This window comes from Schistocerca americana, chromosome X (genome assembly GCF_021461395.2).
Source record: "Schistocerca americana isolate TAMUIC-IGC-003095 chromosome X, iqSchAmer2.1, whole genome shotgun sequence".
Lineage (NCBI taxonomy): Eukaryota > Metazoa > Arthropoda > Insecta > Orthoptera > Acrididae > Schistocerca > Schistocerca americana.
This window is the reverse complement of record NC_060130.1, coordinates 853,258,238-853,281,479: the sequence shown is the minus strand read 5'-3', so window position 1 is coordinate 853,281,479 and position 23,242 is coordinate 853,258,238.

Sequence of the window (23,242 nt, the reverse complement as noted above, 5' to 3'; positions counted from 1 at the left end):
AACTATGTGTCGTGCAATGATATAATTTTTGTGTGTATATCCAGAGGTATATGTAGCTACCGTCTGGGAAATCTGTTGCGAATAGAATTAGCAGTAAAGAAATGATAAATTAAAACTTCATGCTTCATACGGCAGTTTTACAGCAGGAACAGAGAAAATGTGGTAAACGATAAAACTTTTTCCTTTCATGATTTTGTGAGGGTGGTCAATGAGAAAAGTTTTCGAAAAAATCTCACCCCTTTGATAGGAAGATTTATACGAGATATCCTATATGTTAATTCAGGGTATAAGTTATCTCCATTCCAAATTTCATCCAAATCCGTCCAACCGTCCAATTGTTTCAGCATAATAGAGTAAGAAACATACCAACACACATAAAAACTTTCTGATATATATATATATATGCAAGGCGTCCAATGCTTTTCAAAAATAGACTTTTCTGATATTTTCTTACACGATATGTTTCTCAGTAATTTCAGAGATTAACTCTTCCTTTGGTGTATTGCACTACGTATGTTCACCATTTGTCAGAGCTAGCGCCCCTCCTATATTTAACAGATTCTTATACCAACAAACACAGAGTATTTTCGCCTGTGTAAATATCTGGGTGATATAACAGTCACGGGATCTTTCCGCCAGGAAATTCTGCAGACCATGCGTAAACTGTACACTGCCACATAAAATGCAAGACTAAATGTAAGGCTGTGCTGAATTTTTAGTATTTACGAAGAGTAAACCAATGTCTGCAGCCACAGTAAAGAAACTTTTTATCTAATTGTAACGACGATAGCGGTTCTATGACCTATATGCTGTAGTACCATTACGAAAGGAGATTTTCTACTACTGTACAAAATTCTTATCAAAGACAGTGTTATACAAGTATAAGTTATATTGGAAAATTATGAGTGTCCCTCGACGGGTGGGACAGTAAAGAGAGCCACAGTAAAGCTAAGTATTGGCCAAAAAAGTTAGCTAATTATAAAAGCATGTAATAGGACGTTCATTCGTATATTCGACTCTCAAGATGTTTTCTTTCTACCACTTCAGATAAAATAAGCGCATAAAAAATTTAATACGTCACTGGACGACAGAGAAACTTTCTTATGTTGATTCCTTGTTATCTGACCACAAGATTAGTGAGAGACATTTTGGAGATATGCTCCTGCTTAAACTCTTTGCACCATAGAAGTCGTTTGTATTTTTTACGAAATGCTTAAATGCAGGCTTAGACTTGGTTCCTTCAGTGCCAGATGGCATATCGGGCAACAAATTTCCTCCAGTGAACGGCATCACCTGCCAGGTCATCAGTTCCGTCCAGATTCATGTAAATGCTGTAAAGATCATTTGAAAAAGTTCGTTTCCAGGTTTTAAGAGGTATTTTTCCGTATCTGTTCTACAACAGTGGTGATTTGGGGATTCTTCCATCTTTCATACGTAGAACATGTCCCGCAACATTCAGTCTGTTTTCAGGAACGATTTTGTGTTGTTTAACGTCGATCATGTCTTCTCAGAACTTCATCATTTGAAATGTGGCCGCGATAACTGATCTCCAAAATTTGGCTCAGTCATCGTTCATGAAAACATAGAGCTCTTTCGCTGATTTTGCTGAAATTTTCCAAGTTTCACGTGGCCATAGGTTGTATAGTAGAGGAATACAGCAAAATCTTTTTGGATGTACTTCTGGAGACTAATTGCCGTATGGATCGTGTTCGTTGGAAGACTGCAGAATTTTCCCGGTCATGCTGCTGATGTCGTCATCTACGTCCCGGTTATTACAGATAAGCCTGCCGAGATGAATATTGTTCAACATCTTTTAGTACAACTCTGTTGCGCTAAGGTTTGAGCAGATATATTTCCACCCATTTACGCACATTGTTTTTGTCTTACCACTACTTAATTGTAGCCCTTCAGCAATGGCCATGGTAGACATTTGGTTGTAAACTTCGTGGCGTTTCTGTCAGAAGAACGACGTCGTCATCAAAATCCATATCCGTAAGCCTAGATTGCTCATTTCAAAGTATGCCAGTGTCGGAGGTGTCCATAGTTTTTCTTCGTATGAAATCTGAGACTAATATGAAAAGGAATAGTCACAAAATACATCCTTGTCTGACGCCTGTCAGAGTCAGGAGAATGGGGCCTTCTTATCTTCTAATACAGCTATACGAGTCTCTGCACAGATTTTTGAAAACATCAGTGATATGATCAGTAATTCGATTTAGGCTTACAATATTCCACAATGATTCTAGATGCATACTGCCAAAAGCTTTCTTAAAATCAACGAAGTTTAGGTACAGTGAACAGCTGGATTCTATGGACGCCCACTTCCCAAGCCAGTCTGTTCATCTCGTAGTCGACAATCTCCTACTTCTTGTAACCATATTTAGGAGTCAGAAATAAACCAGGGGAAATGTAAATCTGGTTGGAGGGACGGAGATTTTAATTCCATTGCTCCGGAATACGATTTTTTTTTCTAAACACACTTCCGACGGTTACAACACCATAGATGCATTTCCTTCTTGCATTGTTGTGGTCCTCAATCCTGAGACTGGTTTGATGCAGCTCTCCATGCTACTATATCCTCTGCAAGCTTCTTCATCTCCCAGTACCTACTGCAACCTACATCCTTCTGAATCTGTTTAGTGTATTCATCTCTTGGTCTCCCTCTACGATTTTTAGCCTCCGCGCTGCCCTCCAATACTAACTGGTGATCCCTTGATGCCTCAGAATATGTCCTATCAACCGATCCCTTCTTCTAGTCAAGTTGCGCCACAAATTTCTCTTCTCTCCAATTCTATTCAATACCTCCTCATTATTTATGTGATCTACCCATCAGATCTTCAGCTATCTTCTGTAGTACCAAATTTCGAAAGCTTCTATTCACTTTTCGTCTAAACTATTTATTGTCCACGTTTCACTTCCATACATGGCTACACTCCATACAAATACTTTCAGAAAAGACTTCCTGACACTTAAATCTATACTCGATTTTAACAAATTTCTCTTCTTCAGAAACGCTTTCCTTGCCACTGCCAGTCTACATTTTATATCGTCTCTACTTCGACCATCATCAGTTATTTTGCTCCCGAAATAGCAAAACTCATTTACTACTTTAAGCGTCTCATTTCCTAATCTAATGCCCTCAGCATCACCCGATTTAATTCGACTACATTCCATTATCCACGTTTTGCTTTTGTTGATATTCATATTATATCTTCCTTTCAAGTCACTGTCCATTCCGTTCAGCTGCTCTTCCAGGTCCTTTGCTGTCTCTGACAGAATTACAATGTCATCGGCGACCCACAAAGTTTTAATTTCTTCTCCATGGATTTTAATTCCTACTCCGAATTTTTCTTTTGTTTCCTTTACTACTTGCTCAATATACAGATTGAATAACATCGGGGATAGGCTACAACCCTGTCTCACTCCCTTCTTGCATACATGGAGCTATTTCGAAAAAAATGGCGGAAAAATTCAGATGAACGCATCAAGACACATTAAATACGGAGAAATACTTACAAAGAAGAGGTAAACCCTCTGGGAAGGAAGATCGTTCGCAAGCTTAGGTGAAAGTAGACGCTAAAAGCAGTAGTAAATAATTTAACAAGATTACGCTGTAATTTTTAGGTATGTAATTTTCTAGATTTACTGAAAAAAGTGATGTAAATAATCTTTTTTTCATAAATAATGCTACTTGGGTCACGTCTGTGCAAGAGTTGATTTGAAGCAACCTCGCCAATTTGAATGTCGGTTTCATTACTTACTTCAGTAAGCAGCGGCTCAAAGAGCTTGTATAGATCCCATACCAGACCTTCACACTTCGAAAAAAGGTTGTTACATGTGATCGAAGCCGAGACCTCTGGGACCGTAGCCAGCTATGCCTACCATTACATGAAATTGGAAATTAAGTTGTTAAACAGGCTCACAAAAAACTAAAAATTCGAAAGCAAAGAAAGTCTTCTTAAAAATGTTAATGCTTTTCAAGGGTAAATATGAAGAAGACTTATAAGTATTGTCTTGATCGTGGGATGAAGATGAAACATATTTGCGTGCCTTATAATCGATCAGTTCACATTTCTTTGGATAGCTCGATAGCTGGGTTTCGTGTAAAGGATAGCCGAGGCGCGCTATTGACCCACCACGCGCGACATTGCGTGGGCAGCATTGACGAACACGTGGCCGATCTATTCCAGACTTGTTCTTCATTTATTTATCTTCGGTCAGGATGAGATCCATACCGCGGATTCAGGACTTAGTAGTTTCCATTCTACGTCCTGTCATCATAAACTATATATCCCGCTGCTATCTCGAGTCAATTCCGTTAACTGTGGGTGCCCTTTTCTGAGACATCTGATTGGTTTGCCAATATCTGTCCAGTCCAGAAACAATGTTTTAAATTAACAACCACATTCGACAGTGTCAGACTTGGAATACTTGGAGGTTCGTCGTTCTCATATTCCCGGAACCGTCAGCTCTCTCTAAGTGATAAACACCACACCCTCAAACACTGGCCAGATCGCACATTCCATAACTGGCCAGCTTGCACATTCCATATAAAATAAAGTCAAGGAAAGATACTGCCCTTTCCCCTATAGAGGAGGTGCCTAACCGATTACATAAGCTTGTTCTCCGAATAAAGTCCTGTCGATCCAGGGGACTTTCAGCTCTGTTTCATAGTTAATGAAGTAAACAGGTAATCTGTTTCTTAGTAACACGTATTCATCGACATGTAACTCTTAGTTTTTGTCGAGTCCCTTCTACAACATAACCATTAGAATCAGCCTCTTGCTAGGATATGAGAAAGACTGAAGAGAGATCCAGTGGCTACATCATCTTTAAGTTTCTACATATACGTCATGATAGTAATTATATTTCCTTCATTCTTCTAGATTAAAAAAATGAAACTCTAGATAAAGCTATGCTCACAAACATGTTTTTGTTTTTCAGTCATTTTGAAAGCATGAAACTCTTCATAGGTAAATGCACAATACTCTAAATTCAACATTTTTTAATAAATTTGCTGGCTTTCGGAACGTGCCTATATAGCCATCTTAACATTGGAAATGTGTTAGTACAGTTCGTTTCCACAATTCAGAGTATACATTACCTTAGGTCGTATCCTAATTCGAAGTTAAACAGGCTTAACAAAGTGCGGCTTCCGACACGAAACAAGTTTTACATCCACAGTTAACTGAAACAAATTCAACTATGAGCTTACTACATATGTTTGTTCCACTGGATTTCAGCATTCAGGTTAGACATACCTCATTTGGTTTTACGGTATGAAATTGGAAATTTGTGGTAAATTCCTATGGGACTATACTGCTGAGGTCATCGGTCCCTAGGCTTACACACTACTTAATCTAACTTAAATGAACTTACGCTAAGGACAACACACACACACACACACACACACACACACACACACACACACACACCGATGTCCGAGGGAGGACTCGAACCTCCGACGGGGGGAGTCGCGCGAACCGTGGCAAGGCGCCTTGACCACGCGGCTACCCCGCGCGGCTTAAGGTTTGAATTATTTTTAAAACGTGTTATGTAACTCACTGTTTCAAGGCTTCCAAATGTACAAATGAGATACTGAGATGATCCCCCACACAATTTATGACATTAATGACATTGTGCCTCTTTTATTTCACAGGTCAGAAACAGTTTGAATATGTATTACGAATGGATAATAGTCTATTATGAATAGAACACGAAAGGCGTCATAGAGAGTGAGAGATGTCCTCCAATCAAAACTGCGACCACTGTTCATTCACACTTGAGCATGTTCCCCTAAGCATGTTCTAGATTAAATATAAATTCTTTCACTTAATCATTTCGTTCTTGAGACTGTATTACACCCACGCTTAAAGTGGTCAGGAAAAGCGAGGAAGTACGAGTTCGGCTTCTTAAAACTGTATTTGACGCTTCTTATCATGTAAAATCGTAATAACTGATTTTAGAAAATAATTCATTGATTCGCATTTCTCAACTGTAATTTGTGACTAACCCTAGAAGTAGGTCATATTTATGAAGAGTTTTCCGTGTACCGCTCACCATAAATTTTTGAGCGGGATACGTAACACAGTTCCTGTCTGTGGTAACATAACTTCACGCAGAGTTATCCATGATCCATTCTTTCCTCAATAAGCAGTACTCCACATACTTCTAATGATAAATAGCATATTTAAAGCAATAAATTTAACAGGTAGCCTTACATTTTTTAAATTCTCAACAACTTTCAGTTCCTTCTCTCTAAGATCCGCTACCAGCCTATCCCCCTCCCCCTCCCCCCCCACCCCCCAACACACATCGAAGTCCCTTCCACACTAGAAGTGTCAAACTCAGACCCCTCTGTATTATAAGAATTATGGCAAAACCTTTGTCTAAACATTAACAAAATTACGCACGTACATAGAAAACAATTCACACTGAAGAAAGAAACTGGTATAGGCATGCGTATTCAACTACAGAGGTATGTAAACAGGAAGAATACGGTGCTGCGGTCGGCAACGCCTATGCAAGGCAACAAGAGTCAGGTGCAGTTGTTAGATTGGTTACTGTTGCTAGAATGGCAGATTATCAAGGTTTAATTGAGATTGAACCTGGTGTTATAGTCGGCGCAAGAGCGGTGGGACACAGCATCTACGAGATAGCGATTAAGAGGTGACTTCCCAATACGACCATTTCACGAGTGTCCCGTGAATATGAGGAATCTGGTAAAACATCAAATCTCCGACATTGCTGCGATAGGGAAAAGATCCTGCAAGAACGGTACAAACGACGACTGAAGGGAATCGTTCAAGGTGAGAGAAGTGCAACCCTTCCGCAAAATGCTGCAGATTTCAGTGTTGTGTCATCAACAAGTGCCAGCGTGCGAACCATTCAACGAAACATCATCGATGTGGGCTTTCGGAGCCACAGGCCCACTCGTGCACCCTTGATGACTGCACAACGCAAAGCTGTACGCCTCGCCTGAGCCCGTCAACAGCGACATTGGGCTGTTGATGACTGGAAACATGTTGTCTCGTCGGACGAGTCTCGTTTCAAATCGTATCGAGCAGATGGACGTGTAGGAATATGGAGACGACCTCATGAATCCATGGATCCTGCATGTCAGCAAGGGACTGTTCAAGTTGGTGGAGACACTGTAATGGTGTGGGGTGAGTGCTGTTGGAGCCATGTGAGACCCCTGATACGTCTAGATACGACTCTGACCGATGACGCTTGTGTAAGCATCCTGTCTGATCACCAGCATCCATTCATGTCCGTTGTGCAATCGACGGACTTGGTCAATGCGACACCCCACACGTCCAGAATTGCTGCAGAGTGGCTCCAGGAACACTCTTCTGGAGTTTAAACACGTCCGCTGAACATTATTGAGCGTATCTGGGGTGCCTTGCAACGTGCTGTTCAGAAGAGATCTCCACCCCTTCGCACTCTTATAGATTTATGGACAGCCATGCAGGATTCATGGTGTCACTTCCCTCCAGCACTACTTCAGACATTAGTCGAGTCCATGCCACGTCGTGTTGCGACACTTCTGCGTGCTCGCGTGGGCCCTACACGATATTAGGCAGGTGTACCAGTTTCTTTGGCTCTTTATTGTAGTTTATTACAGGTATGTGCAATGTGTGTGTGGAAAAGGAACACAGCGTGCTCAAGAATAGCTTGTAGTTTAACTGCGGTTGCAGTAATTGTAACTGATGCACTTTGTTTTCACAAACAAGATTCTATTTTTTGTCGGTTGATTTATCTTGTATCGTAGTTTAGCTTCAATATCTTTTATCTCTATAACTCCTGTAAGTTGTACACATTTTAGGGTACTCATGTCTTCCGTAAAACTCATATCTTGCACTTCTTACAATACTTGACGGTACATTACGCTTTGTCAATATTTTCGACGCATCTTTTCCCCTGTTGCTCACAAACGCGATTCGTCAAGCCGGAAAATGTCATCTATGAAATTTGTAGGGGAAAAGGGGACTAATTGATGCAATTTTTGCAATAATTTTTGTAAATGAAAATTTTTAGACCTGTTAAACCCTGTGGTGCGTGGTTGGGTTGGGTTGGGTTGTTTTGGGGAAGGAGACCAGACAGCGAGGTCATCGGTCTCATCGGATTAAGGAAGGAAGTCGGCCGTGCCCTTTCGGAGGAACCATCCCGGCATTTGCCTAGAGTGATTTAGGGAAATCACGGAAAACCTAAATCAGGATGGCCGGACGCGGGATTGAACCGTCGTCCTCCTGAATGCGAGTCCAGTGTCTAACCACTGCGCCTGTGGTGCGTGGTGTCCACTACAGTGGACAGCTGTTAATGATCGCTTCTTTGGCATTTTCAATCAGTCCTGAGGCTGCAAATGCACACAGTCCACTTCAGTGGGCACTCCCTACTGGTGTTGTCTCCTGGATGCATTTGCACTCTCATGACTGATTGAAAACGCCAGAAAATTGACCATTATAAGTTGTCCACTGCAGTGAAATTCATACACTACAGGGTTAATGCGACGTACCTTATAATGTAGCACAGTTATTATACATTCGTCAAATACCGTTTTTATTATTTTTAGCTGTCAGGAACGGCACTGACTTGATGTTATTCCTCTTGATGTAGTGTGCAACAATTTACCTCACAATTTTTGTTACTACACTGGATGTGGTCATGTCGCTCGAAGAACGGATGACAGGTGGTCGCAACAAATATCTTATTGGAGTCCAATGTATCGAAAAAGACCGAGGGCAGACCATGGGACAGATGGAACAGAGACTTACGAAATACAGTTGGAATCCACTGGCAACGAGAAACTCAACGTCGGCAGAAATGGAAGAATCTGCTGAGATCCTGTGTTGCACACAGAATGAATAGGCCACATCAACACATGATTCAACTGTCTGATGATGATCACGATGTTGATTATAGAAAAGCGTGTTTTGTTATTACAAATCACTAATAATATCACATTTCCAAAAATCCTTATTGTGATAAACTATTTTCAGATTGCAAATTTAATATTGCAAATATAATATTTTTGCATAATAATCATGAGCCCATTCTCCACACATAGTAAGCTAAATATATTTTTCCTTTGGGTGGCTGGCTATGAGTCAGAACATCACTCACAGTTTGCTTCTGCTTATGGACTACATTTAGCTTGCCAGCTTTGGGAACGGTGTAATATTTTGTGAGCTAACGTGAATTTCTGGCTATGATGTGGAAGGACCTGCTCTTGAAGATGAAACTGAAGCAGTGTCACAGATAGTCCTGTCATTAACATTGCTCTCCCCCCCCTGAAGCACATAATTTGCCCTTTCAGTCACTTTTGGACGAACAGTCACGGCCGAAAGCAAAGTTTTCCTCATCAAATACTCAGGGTGCGGCGCGGAAAGTACACTATGTTAAAAAAATCATGAAAGAGAAAGTACTGAAGCTCTCAATTTCTTTTCTCATTACGTAGAGATACTTTTAAAGCTACATTTTATTAGGTTTTGAAACTGATATCCTGATTTTGGCCTTCTTTCTGCTCAATGCATTTTGTGAGTCGAAATCGGAAGTTTTGGTCCACTTTCTTCAGCGTGTCTCTGTCTGTGTTGGCAACAACAGCACGAACATTGTTCTGGAAATTTGTGGTAAGTTCTTATGGAACCAAACTGCTGAGGTCATCGGTCCCTAATGCTACACACTACTTAATCTAACTTAAACTAACTTACGCTAAGGACGACACACACACACCCATGCCCGAGGGAGGACTCGAACCTCCGACGGGGGAAGCCGCGCCGACAGTGACAAGACGCCTCAGATCCATGGACGATTGGTATACACCGAGGATTTAAGATATCCTCATAATAAAAAGTCGCAAAGGGCTAAATCTGGCGAGCGTGCTGGCCACTGAAGATCGCCCCTCAAACAGATGAAGTGTTCACGCAAGAGAGCCATTCACTTTCATGCTGTGCAAGCCGTGGCGCCATGTTGTTGGAACCAGACTTCGTCCTCGTCTATTTCTTCAAGTTTTGGAAGAAAAAACTCTCAGTCATCAGGACATAACGCTCATAAGTGACTGTAACTGCACTATCGTTCTCTCAGAAAAACCTTGGGTTAATACTGGCAGTTTTGGATAATGCACTCCAAATTGACACACGTTCCGTATGCAGACGTTGCTCATGAAGTTCTCGGGGATTTGAGTCACTCCAGTATCGCATGTTTTGTTTATTCTTGCTTGCAGACAAACTAAAATGTCTCTTGTCGCTGAAGAACACAAGGGTGTCATGAGGCATGTTTTGGTCAAGGCTTCACATGCATTTTTTCGTGAAACAAAATAGTGTGGATTAAGTGTGTGCACAACTGTCAGTTTGTACGGATGAATTTTCAAGTCTTCTCGAAAATTCGTCGTACGAGCAGGAATTACAAGAGCAGCTGCATATTTGTGTGCAGGTCGCGTGGGGTAATGCAAAATCTCGACGTTTCCTGGTATCTTTGTGGTTCTCGAAAATCCTGGTTTCTTTTCTGCACACTACCAGTATCTAAAAACTTTCGATCAGGAACACGACCTGCATGCGCGATAATAAACTGTCCCCTGAATACAAACTGGGCTGCGATGAACGTACGGCCATTGGAATAGAAAGTCGCCACGCGAACAGGCGCGCCCTTCTATCTCGTCCACTGCGTGATCCCTATTGAACTAACCTTTTTAAAGGTTAGGTCTCGCCCTTTCGAATGAGCTCAACCCCACATCACAATGAGTAACGGCTTCTGTCTGGCGTGCGTTTCAAACGAGGAAGTTCCCGTGTCGCCTTCATTGAATGGGCAAATACCGGTCGCCATGAATCATGATAAGGTATTTGCTGAGGAACTCTTGAAGTGCCCAAAAACAGACATCTCGAAAGGCTCTAATTTATGAAATGTGTGCGGTGAAAACGACCAAAGAACAATTCAATTTAATATGACCATGTCCAATTCTACTAACGTCCAGGTGAGACAGGCGATTGTCCAGAAGGAGCGCGGCAAACCTATCTTTAGCGACACTCGCATGGTGTAGAAAATGCCTCATGAAACACAGAAACTCCTGTTCAGATATCCAATCAGATTTATATTAGAACTTCCTCTTTCTGATGGTGGATTTGAAAGGGAGCGTAATTTAAATCTCTTGCTGGATAAAACTTAAAATGATTGCAGTGAATTGCCGCTTGCAATAATAACAGTTAACATGGTGGCTCTCACTGCAGAAGTTACGGCTTCAACCTGTTTAGCGCATTTTCGTACATTAATCTTCATTGGCTCTTGAACTGTTGTCACAGCAGTCTGACCCATATTGTAGACAGTTTGAGACTGGGATTTCTTGCGAAAACCTTCATAGACACTGGAAAGATTGTTGAAAATGATTTTCATGTTGTTATCTACTGACACTTGTTGCTCTACTTAGGCTCGCAGGATATGGGTGCGTGTAGACAGTAATTTTCTGCGCTTCAAAAATGGTGACAGCCAGTCACGTGGTGCACTTTCAGTTTCATTCCAATAAACTGGAAATTCTATTTTGCTTTTGATAACATTCCGGCAAGCAAGTTTCCGTACATCTTTCCTATACAGTCCATAACTGAGCCTTGAGGCACTTTCGATAAAATGTTCAAGCTCCAGTTTCTATCCATCTAACAACACATGGCGACTTTTTTTTCGTCCTACATTAGGCACAGCAATATTTGGATCTGAAATTGAGAATAAATCTGATATCTCATACTTTCATTAAGTGACGGTAAAATACAATGTAAAGATTTTATTTAATGTTCTTTCCATTCTGTGTTTGTTGTTGATAATAGTATTAATTTTGAAAATTAAATCACGGTAAAGTGTTAAATCGATTACGTTATTCAAATAACATTTTCTTATTATGTTATATTTTCTTAATATTTTCTTATGACAGTCTCATAACTACAAAAATTATTACCAACAGACCAGTTTTAATTTCTCAATGGGATCACTGTAGCGTGATAAAACACATTCCTTATTTATTAGCGGCCTTTCTCAGCGAAGAACCAGCAATTACTTCCTTTACCGTTTGGCTGTTTGTCCCATGTGGCGTTGTGCCCATTTTTGTCTTCTTTTGTAATTTCTCCAGTTGTCTTTACAAAGCAAGCACATTGGTGTGCAAAACTTAAGGATGAAGGCAAGTTCTACCTGATTTCATTGCCAAGTAATATTGCTCGATGAAACTTGGACTACACATCTAAAGAACTGCCATATTATAGTACCGAGGTAACTGAAAGAAATACACAATGAGACGAACAGAAATGATTCTTTTATCCAAAGACAATAAATAAAGTGAAGTCACCGCGTTTCATGGTGGTCCATTGGACATTAGAGAAGGCGGGACATGGTTTGTAATGAAGCTTTTAATCACCATGGCAATGGACACTCGAAATGTGCCCCCATGCTGACCGTAAGGTTCGTAAAGAGTTCTTATGGTGGGGTGTTCCATTCCTCTACTAGTGCGGTTGACAACTGCTCCGTGGTCTTTGGTCCACGTGGACGTGCTACAATACGTCTTCCCAACGCATCCAACACGTGTTCGACTGGATGCAAGTCGGGGAACCGGACAGTCCATTCGCCGCATATCCCCTCGTTCCAGGACGTCCTTACCCTGCGCATTTCAGTTCGGTTTCGCATTGTCATCCGCAAAATTAAAGGTAGAGCCAAATATAGCCCTGAAAAGTCGCACATCGAGGAGTACTACAGTGTCACAATAACGTCGCAGGGAAGTGTCCCCTGTGCAAAAATTTAGAAGTTAGTATTCCCATGGAACATTATACCTCCGCCACTAGAACATCTGGACCAAGAAAGCGATCATTTTCTACAATGCCGGACGTACCTTCATACGGCGAGAGCTGGGAACACGCAATGCGCCTAGGAATATTATCGAACATGATCGCTGGAACGAGAGAATATTCTGTGAATGGACTGGCTTCACCGTTCCCCCGACGTAAATCTCATCTAGCAAGTCTGGGATGCGTTGGGCAGATGTATTTCGGCACGTCTACGTGCACGTCTATCTCTTGTCAACCGCGCTAGTGGACGAATGGAACATCCTACAAGAAGAACTCCTTACAAGCATTGTGGCCAGCTTTAGGGCACGCAAGTCGACGACATTCTACACCATATTTTGTTGCTCCTCATGGCAAACCATCCTGGTCTAAAATTTCAACAAGATAATGCCCGCCCCCACTGCTTGTCTTCGTGTTGGCAAAACCCTACCTTGGCTAGCAAGGTCGCCGGATCTCTTCCCATGGAGGAATGTTTGCAGCATACTAGTCAGGGCCCTCCAACCATCTCAGGATTTTGAGGATCTGACGCGCCAATTGGACAGAATCTGGCACGATATGCCCCAGGAGTCATTCTCCAACTGTTTCAATCAGTGCCAAGCCGAATAACTCCTTGCATAAGGGCCAGAGGCCGATCAACCCATTATTGACTTGTTCAGTTTGTGAAGCTCTTTCTCTTGAATAAATCATCCAATTTTTCAAAAATTTTAGTCATTTGTTTGTCTGTACACATACATTACATCTACCGATTTTCGTCCCATTTGGGTAATTCCTTCGTGGTGCGGGTCTTTTTTTGTGTTTGAGACGAAATAAAATTTAATGACTGCTGTGTGTTGGATGATGGCTGATGTACAGTTGTCTATAACTAGACGTAAGTCTGTGTCCTCGGATAGCAGTCCACAGTATCTAACGCAATGATGGCAAGTGGCATTATTGACTATGATTTCTACATCGATATTCCGCAATCAACCTTACGGGGCTTGGCGGAGGGTACCCTGTACCACTCATAGTAATTTCCTCTCCTGTTCCACTCGCAAATAGAACGAGGGAAAAATGACTATATGCTTCCGTATGGGCCCTAATTTCTCGTACCTTATCTTCGTAGTCCTTACAGGCATTGTATGTTGGAGGCAACAGAATCTTTCGGCAGTAAGCTTCAAATGCAGGCTCCCTAAATTTTCTCAATAGTGTTCCTCAAAGAGAACGTCGCCTTCCCTTCAGGTATTGAAATTTGAGTTCTTAAAGCATTTCCGTAACACTTGTGTGTTGTCCGAACCCACCGGTAACAAATCTAGCAGCTCGCCTCTGAATTGCTTCAGTGTCTTCCTTTAATCCGGATCCCAAACACACGAGCAGTACTCAAGAATAGGTCGCACTAGAGTGCTATGTGCGGGCTCCTTTACAGACGCATCACACTTTCCTGGAATATTCCCAATAAACGGAAATCAACCATTCGCCCTTCCCACCCCAATCCTCTCACTCTCGTCCCATTTTTTATCGCTCTGTAACGTTACCTCAGATATTTAAACGACATGACTGTGTCAAGCAGGACACTAGTAATACTGCATTCAAATATTAAATGTATGTTTTTCCTATTCATCCGCATTAAATTACATTTTTCTACATTCAGAGCTAGTTGCCGTTCATCACACCAACTAGACATTTTGTCTAAATCATCTTGTATCCTCTTACAGTCACTCAACGTCGACATCTTACCGTAGACCACAGCATCATCAGCAGACAACCGCAGATTCCTGCCCACCCTGCCCCAAATCGTTCATGTCCATAGAGAACAACAGTTGTCCTATCACACCTCCCTGCGGCACTCCTCACGATGCCACTGTCTCTGATGAACACTCGCCACCAACAACATTCTGTGATCTGTTACTTAAGAAGTCTTCGAGCCACTCACATATCAGTGAACCTATTTCATATGCTCGTATCTTCTTCAATGGCCTACAGTGGGGCACTGTATCAAACGCTTTCCGGAAATCTAGAAATATGGAATCTGCGTGTTGCCCTCCATTCATGGTTCCCAGCATATCATGGGAGAAAAGGGCAAGTTGAGTTTCGCATGATCGGTGCTTTCTAAAAACGTGCTGATTCGTGAAAGTAAGATTCTCGCTCTCAAGAAATTTTTTTATATTCGATCTGAGAATATGTTCAAAGATTCTGCAGCAAATCGGTGTTAGAGATATTGGTCTGTAGTGCTGCGGGTCCGTTCTTTTGCCAGTTTATAGTCCACTGACCTTAATTCTTTACCTCTCAATTTCTGATTAATTTCATCTGTTCGTGAAAAAATTAAGTATCATCGTGGCTCTTAGTCCACGTAAAACTATAGGTCTTCCTATAATTTCCTGGTTAAGTCAGTTCAAAATCAAGGGGACATTAGTCTCAATAAGACCATGCCTAGTAAAGCAGAGCGGCGTTCAAATCAACCTTCGAGATGAATGCAGCTTTACTTTAATCCTCAATGGCAGAACTATGACAACTGTACCCGGTACAACAGAGGCAGCCATTGCAGGTATCCACGCGAGCCAGATACGAGCGTGTGCTGAAAAGTAATGCCTCGAATTTTTTAATGTGAAAACTCTTAAAACAACCGTTATTAACATTCAACATCTTTATTATTCCCGCTTGACTCCATCTGACTGTCATCTGTTTCCAAAACTTAAAGAACGCTTATGAGGGCTTCACTCTGACAGTGATGAAGCGATGCAAACAGAGGTGAGGATGTGGTTCCATCAACTAAGTCAAAAATTCTACAGTAACGGTATCAACAAACTGTACTCTCTTTGGGAGAAACGTGTTCGTTGCCCGGCTGATATATTTATAAATCAATACGTAAGAATGAAACGTAAAGATGAAGAATGTTAATAAAGTTTGTTTTATTTAAAAAGCTTTAAGAGTTTTCACATAAAAAATTCGAATGCATTGCCTTTTAGTACGTCCATATAGACACCTGACACAGTGCACTCAGGAACGAAGAGAGTAATTCCGTATGCCACACACAGACTTACGACAATAGATGTGGGCTACAGATAATGAAAAACCCTAGAAATAAACGAAAGATAGTTAATAGATTAGCAAGCGTGTAGCAAAATATAACAAATAGGTTGCTGTTTACAGTTTTCGCTCCTTCCCAGTAGCTGGGTAGACAATGTAGCGTGTGGATGTTCCAAGGTAAAGTAGCATTAGTAGGTGCTGTTTTGTACATAGTCCGCACCCAGTACGGTATCAACTGCAAAATGCCATGGATACGAGATAAATCGACCTTTTTGCGTGGTAAAACGTCTTTCAGTACCGCAGTCCACTGAGAACACAGGCCACGAGGTGTTCCACACGTCCCGCTTCTATTTCTGACGCCAAGGAAAAGGCAAAGATTTATTTAAGCTCGGTGACTCTTCCGTAAGATATTTTTTTAAAGGCATGAGACACTTCGCTCGCAGCATTCACCTTAGCTGTCGCATCTTAATTCCTCAAGAGCTGAATTAATATGCATAGGTCATTAATATAAACAGTGTCGTCCTCTTTCCAGAACCCAGCAATTTTCAGCCGAGTCTTTTGAAAAGTTGAGCGCTGTATTCAGTGCAAGATCAAAGCAGTGTCCGGTCTGAATGAGGTGCCGCCTTAGTAGTTGTCACAGATGCCAATGGAACTATTTCTGTGGTATCCCAGTTCACTAAGAGACGTAAACACAAGGATACATTCGAATGTTGAAAGAACTTTGGCGAAAGGAGGTTGTCGCTACAGACATATTTTGTGATAATACCTCACTCAGTGGGGAGGGCGTGCGTTGTAATGTGAATGTAATTAGATTTACAATGTGTGCTTTCCGAAAGAACTCTTCCTACACTCCACTGCATGATTATAAGACGAATATATGCAGTAGAATGTACAAATTTTTTCAAAACCATAATATTTCTCGATCAACTTGATACGTCCAACAAGCGGCGGCGTTCACTGTTGTTGAAGTGCATAAAAACAAAGGAATGTAACAACTTATCAGAGTGGATCTCTAAGTCTTCCAATATACTGCTTTCTTTCCCTGTAATAAGTGGATTTACACCGTTTTCTCAGTTACTCAGGCCCATAGGTATTTCTTATGATACCGTCGTGACAGTCTTACGTTCTAGTAGGAAAAAATCACCTTCATCGCTTAAGCTAGTAAGGTATCTCATTTCGATGAAGGAAACGGTTCAAAAACTGAAAAGAAATTTAATCTGTAAACAAGAGGTACGGTTGTCTATCTTGCAATTTTCCGAAGTTCCATCATAATTTTTGTATGAAATATTTTTATTTTCTTTTTCTCAATGGGCGTCACAGTTGCCATAATAGTCATCTCTTTGTGGCAACTGATAAATTGTAACGATGGTCTGTCCAGTTAGAAGTGGTGTGTTACCACTGACTAAAAGTGCAAGTAACGTTTCAATTATGTGCGAGGCTGTCGCATTTCAGTACTGGTGACCTCTACAGAGGTTGCTAGACGACTTTGATAGCACACCCTCTCAGTTTGTTGCGTTCTGTTGGAAGGAAACCATATTATATACTCATATAAAGTCTAATATTTGTGTTCATGTAATAATGTTTAACGATGAATGAACATTAGTTACTCGTATGTACTGGACTGAATGATTATGCTGACGTTTAAGGTATGTAAAAACATGTATTGTACGCATGACATGAAATATATTGTAATGCTTTTGTGACATTCGACTTACATTTACAATTCTAGAAGTACAATGTAATTTTATCTTTGTTAACACCATAAAAATCTTTTATAGGGCGTGGTTTGAAAATGGACATGACGGTCCGAAACTAGCTGCCACAAAGAGATGACTACTATCGCAACTGTGACGGATACTGGAAAAAAATGCCTTACAGTTGTTCAACATGAGCACCTACTGGAGGTTTAAGCTGGCATGTGTTCACTACTCGTATTCAGTAATCTCACGTGGAGCACTATTAATATTCTTAGTTGAAACTCACATATGACGTTAGTGTGGTGTCACCGCCAGACACCACACTTGCTAGGTGGTAGCCTTTTAAATCGGCCGCGGTCCGCTAGTATACGACGGACCCGCGTGTCGCCACTGTCAGTAATTGCAGACCGAGCGCCGCCACACGGCAGGTCTAGAGAGACTTACTAGCACTCGCCCCAGTTGTACAGCCGACGTTGCTAGGAAAGGTTCACTGAGAATTACGCTCTCATTTGCCGAGACGATAGTTAGCATAGCCTTCAGCTAAGTCAATTGCTACGACCTAGCAAGGCGCCATTTGTCCTTTGCTATGTATCTAATGAAGCATGTACAGTAACAAGACCAATGTTCACCAATTGTGGATTAAAGTTAAGTATTCCAGCAGCTACGTACCTTTCTTTATAGCATTAATTACGTATCCTGTTTCAGACCTCACGCCAGCCTGCGTGAGTTTAAGCGCGTGCCTTTCGGTTACCCGTCACTGTGGATTGGCTGTCTTGCCAGTCCATAACAGTTAGCTAATTATTATCGCGCTACGACCACATAACAAGCCGGAAATTTTTACACTGAGACAGCAGTATATCTGGTAACCCACGAATTTTGGTGCTGACAAAATAAAGTACACGCACAACCATTCAGTGAACGCGAAACACAGAAAATACACACATCAAAAAAAGTTCTGCATCACCCCGGATGCCAGAACTCCTGAAGATAGACGTTGACTGTGGATACTGTATCACAGACACAGTCCCTTTGACTGTTCAGAGATGTCACTAAAACCGACCAAAGATGTAAACAACCATGCATGAGCACCGCCTATTAGACGGAGGGGGTCCGACAGCCGATCAGTTCAAGTCACTCCACCAGGAAGGAGGTACAAGGCTCGTGTCGTCTGTAGTTCAACCATGCTTACGCGGTCAATACGGTGGTTCGATCGCGTACACATTGTTACTTTGTGCCAGGAAGGGCTCTCAACGAGGGAAGTGTCCAGGCGTCTCGGAGTGAACCAAAGCGATGTTGTTCGGACATGGAGGAGATACTGAGAGACAGGAACTGTCGATGATATGCTTCGCTCAGGCCACCCAAGGGCTTTTACTGCAGTTCACGACCGCTACCTACGGGTTATGGCTCGGAGGAACCCTGACAGCAACGCCACCAAGTTCAATAAAGCTCTTCGTGCAGCCACAGGATGTCGTGATACGATTCAAACTGTGCACAATAGGCTGCATGATTCGTAACTTCACTCCCGACGTCCAACGCGAGGTCCATCTTTGCTACCACGACACCATGCAGAGCGGTACAGATGGGCCCAACAACATGCCGAATGGACCGCTCAGGATTGGCATCACGTTCACTTCACTGTTGAGTGTCGCATATGCCTTCAACTAGAAATCGTCGGAGACGTGTTTGGAGGCAACCCGGTCAGGCTGAATGCCTTAGACACACTGTCCAACGAGTGCAGGAGGTGGAGGTTATCTGCTATTTTGGGGTGGCATTATGTGGGGCCGACCTACGCCGCTGGTGGTCATGGAAGGCGCCTAACGGCTTTACGATACGTGAATGCCATCCTCCGACCGATAGTGTAACCATATAGACAGCATATTGGCGAGGCATTCGTCTTCATGGACGACAATTCACGCCCCCATCGTGCACATCTTGTGAATAACTTCCTTCAGGACAACGACATCGCTCGACTAGAGTGGTCATCATGTTCTCCAGACATGAACCCTATCGAGCATGCCTGGGATTGATTGAAAAGACTGTTTATGGACGAGTTGATCATCAACCACTCTGAGGGATCTACGCCGAATTGACGTTGAGGAGTGGGACAATCTTTACCAACAGTGCCTTGATGAACTTGTCGATAGGATGCCACAACGAGTACAGGCGTCCATCAATGCAAAAGGACGTGCTACTGGGTATTAGAGGTACCGGTATGTACAGCAATCTGGGTCACCACCTCTGAAGGTCTCGCTTTGGTGGTGGTACAACAGGCAATGTGTGGCTTTAATGAGCAATAAAAAGGGCGGATATGATATTTATGTTGCTCTCTATTCCAATTTTCTATACAGGTTCCAGAACTCTTGCAACAAAGGTGATGCAAAAGTTTTTTTGATGTGTATATAACCAAGCGGAAACCACGTCCTTCTCTATCGACTAGATAACTGTCTCTTGTCTTGCAGCGTAAATTATCGCAAGAGTTTGGGGACATCAGTAACAACCCATTTATTTTAAAGACTAATAAGGAAAGATTTTCCGTTCCAACGACCATATCCGTATGAAGTTTTGCTTACAGGACAGTTACGTACCTCTCACTGTACTGGTGAGAGTTGTTTTTCTGCATTTTTTCAAACGCACTCTAGATGTCACTACAGATGTCGTTGTAGAGCCCAAAAGCAACGCAGATATATTAACTATACATTCAAGTAAGGACTTGACGTAAAAAAGCTCAAAACAATATGAATGACTACCAAACGCACAATGAAGAAAAGCAAGTTGATCATGTGCCATAACTACACATCGCACACTGATCAGCCAAAACATTATGACCACCTACTTAAAAACGTTTGGTCCACTTGTGGAACGCAATTCAGCAGTGATTCTGCGTGCCATGGATTCGACAAGTACTTGGCTGGTTCTCATAGGTTTTTGGCTCCAGATGCCTATGCCAGGTCACACACTTCCTGTAATTAACGGGAGGTTGATTTGTGGGCGCGGAGCTGGTGCTCGATACCGTCCTAGTTGCCTTGCATCGGATACAGATAAACCGAATTTTATGGCCAACATGTCAACGTGAGTTCAGTATCATGCTTCCCAAACCACTGCAGCTCTATTCTGGCCTTGTGGCACCGATAGTTACCGTGTTGGAAGATGCCATCGCTGTTGAGGAAGGAAGCCGCGCCGAGTAGCCGCTCGGTCTAAGGCGTCTTCTCACGGTCCGCGCGGCTTCCCCCGTTGGAGGTTCGAGTCCTCCCTCGGGCATGGGTATGTGTGTTGTCCATAGCGTAAGTGAGTTTCAGTGAGATTAAGTAGTGTGTAGGCTTAGGAACCGATGAACCACGCAGTTTGGTAACATAAGATCTTACCACAAATTTACCAGAAATTTGTTGAGGAAGACGCCAAGCATAATGGATTACAGGTGGTCTCTTATAATGTTCGCGTAGTCCACAGCTGTTACGGTATCTTCGATTACTACTGTAGGTCCCATGGAAGCCCGGGTGGAAGTCCCGCATAACATAATACTGCTCCCACCGCCCTGTGTCCGTAGCGGGTTCCATGTTTCGAGTACTCGTTCGCCTGGATGATGGTGTATCCGAACACGACCATCGACCTCGTTTAACAACAAACGGGATTCATCCGACCGGGTAACACGATTTCTTTGGAGCCGGCCGAAGTGGCCGTGCGGTTAAAGGCGGTGCAGTCTGGAACCGCAAGACCGCTACGGTCGCAGGTTCGAATCCTGCCTCGGGCATGGATGTTTGTGATGTCCTTAGGTTAGTTAGGTTTAACTAGTTCTAAGTTCTAGGGGACTGATGACCGCAGCAGTTGAGTCCCATAGTGCTCAGAGCCACGATTTCTTTGGCCTATGGTGCCCGTGCCCACTGTAATACTAATTGATGATGTTGTTGGGTCAGTGTGGGAACACGTAGGGGTCCTCTGCTGCGGCACAACATGCTCAACAATATGGGCTGGACGGTGTGCTCCGAAACACTTGTGCCTGCACCATCACTCTGCTCTGTCGTCAGATCTGCCACAAATCGCCGCCTATCCTGATTTAGAGAGCGGGCTGACCTCCAAACCCTATGTTCTGTGATTAGGTATGGACGTTCAACTTCTTGTCGCCTAGTCGTGGTTTCAGCATTCTTCAACCACTTTCCATAGGTGCCCACGACACTAGCGCCCGGAGAACCGAGCAGCTTCGTTATTTCCGAGATTCTCGTTCCCAGACACTGGGCCACAACAATCTGGCTTTTTGTAGGTCGGTGGATTTCTACGTTTGAGCCACTGATCGTCGCTAGAATGATTCTCCATGCGTCTGCTCCGCTGATATACACTACTGGCCATTAAAATTGCTACACCACGAAGATGACGTGCTACAGACGCGAAATTTAACCGACAGGGAGAAGATGCTCTGATGTGCAAATAATTAGCTCTTCAGAGATTTCACACAAGGTCGGCGCCGGTGGCGACACCTACAACGTGCTGACATGAGGAAAGTTTCCAACCGATTTCTCATACACAAACAGCAGTTGACCGGCGTTGCCTAGTGAAACGTTGTTGTGATGCCTCGTGTAACGAGGAGAAATGCGTACCATCACGTTTCCGACTTTGATAAAGGTCGAATTGTAGCCTATCGCGATTGCGGTTTATCGTATCGGAACATTTCTGCTCGCATTGGTTAATATCCAATGACTGTTAGCAGAATATGGAATCGGTGGATTCAGGAGGGTAATACGGAATGCCGTGCTGGATCCCAGCGGCCTCGTATCATTAGCAGTCGAGATGACAGGCATCTTATCCGCATTGCTGTAACGGATCGTGCAGCCACGTCTCGATCCCTGAGTCAACAGATGGGGACGTTTGCAAGACAACAACCATCTGCACGAACAGTTCGACGACGTTTGCAGCAGCATGGACTATCAGCTCGGAGACCATGGCTGCGTTTACCCTTGACGCTGCATCTCAGTCCGGAGCGCCTGCGATGGCGTACTCAACGACGAACCTCGGTGCACGAATGGCAAAACGTCATTTTTTCGGATAAATCCAGGTTCTGTTTACAGTATCATGATGGTCGCATCCGTGTTTGGCGACATCGGGGTGAACGCGCATCGGGTGATTGTATTCGTCATCGCCATACTGGCGTATCACCCGGCATGACGGTATGGGGTGCCATTGGTTACACGTCTCGGTCACCTCTTCTTCGCACTGACGGCACTTTGAACAGTGGAGGTTACATTTCAGTTGTGTTACGACCCGTGGCTTTACCCTTCACTCGATCCCTGCGAAACCCTGCATTTGAGCAGGATAATGCACTACCGCATGTTGCAGGTCCTGTACGGGCCTTTCTGGATACAGAAAATGTTCGACTGCTGCCCTGGCTAGCACACTCTCCAGATCTCTCACCAATTGAAAACGTCTGGTCGATGGTGACCGAGCAATTGGCTCGTCACAATACGCCATTCACTACTCTCGACGAACTGTGGAATCGTGTTGAAGCTGCATGGGCAGCTGTACATGTACACGCCATCCAAGCTCTGTTTGACTCAATGCCCAGGCGTTTCAAGGCCGTTATGACGGCCAGAGGCGGTTGTTCTTTGTACTGATTTCTCAGGATCTATGCACCCAAACTGCGTGAAAATGTAATCACATGTCAGTTCTAGTATAATATATTCGTTCAATGAATACCCGTTTATCATATGCATTTCTTCTTGGTGTAGCAATTTTAATGGCCAG